This window comes from Idiotropiscis lumnitzeri, chromosome 11, assembly GCF_059441095.1.
Source record: "Idiotropiscis lumnitzeri isolate Australia: NSW breed Sydney's pygmy pipehorse chromosome 11, RoL_Ilum_1.0, whole genome shotgun sequence".
NCBI classification, from domain to species: domain Eukaryota; kingdom Metazoa; phylum Chordata; class Actinopteri; order Syngnathiformes; family Syngnathidae; genus Idiotropiscis; species Idiotropiscis lumnitzeri.
This window is the reverse complement of record NC_142401.1, coordinates 15,675,987-15,676,649: the sequence shown is the minus strand read 5'-3', so window position 1 is coordinate 15,676,649 and position 663 is coordinate 15,675,987.

Here is a 663-nt window from a genome sequence, read left to right as displayed (position 1 = left end):
TTATGACTAAATCCGACTTGTATCAAACCCAGCATTCTGGATTAAGCAGCACAGCCAATGGCCACATCTGCCATTGCACTTTGCTGTGCATGTTTGTGTGTCTGTGTGTTTTCATTTTTTGGGATGACAAGTTGACTGAATAAAAACAAAAAAAACAAAAAAAAAATATCCATGCACAGTTTGCCAGCCAGGCAGAGATTATGTTACATTTAATGATGTGAATTTGCTTGGTGGCGTACTGCAAAACATATGGCAGGATATCTTAGTTGTATCAAAACAGAGAATCTGGTTTCTCACAGTCTGGAGTCATTCTTAGACACACACTCAAACACTGGAGGGTGCCTTACCAAGGGATTTTAAATTAGGGTTTTAAACCGGGGTTAGGGTGTCAAAGCATGGTTTCAGTCTCTGGCTAACGTTTGGACGTTTGGGCTTCCAATGTTGTTTTAGAGCCCTGACGAGGATTTCAAAAAATAGTTTCAAACTAGAATTTCAGATATGGGTTTCAAAGTAGGGTTGCAAGCCACTGTTAAGGTTCATGGTTAAGGTTTCTAATTAAGGTTTCAAACAAGGACTATTGTAGTAGAGTAGTGTACTGAAGTTACATTTAAAGACTTGGAAAGGAAGAAGAAGAACCGAGCAACCGAGCAGTCGCGCTGGCTG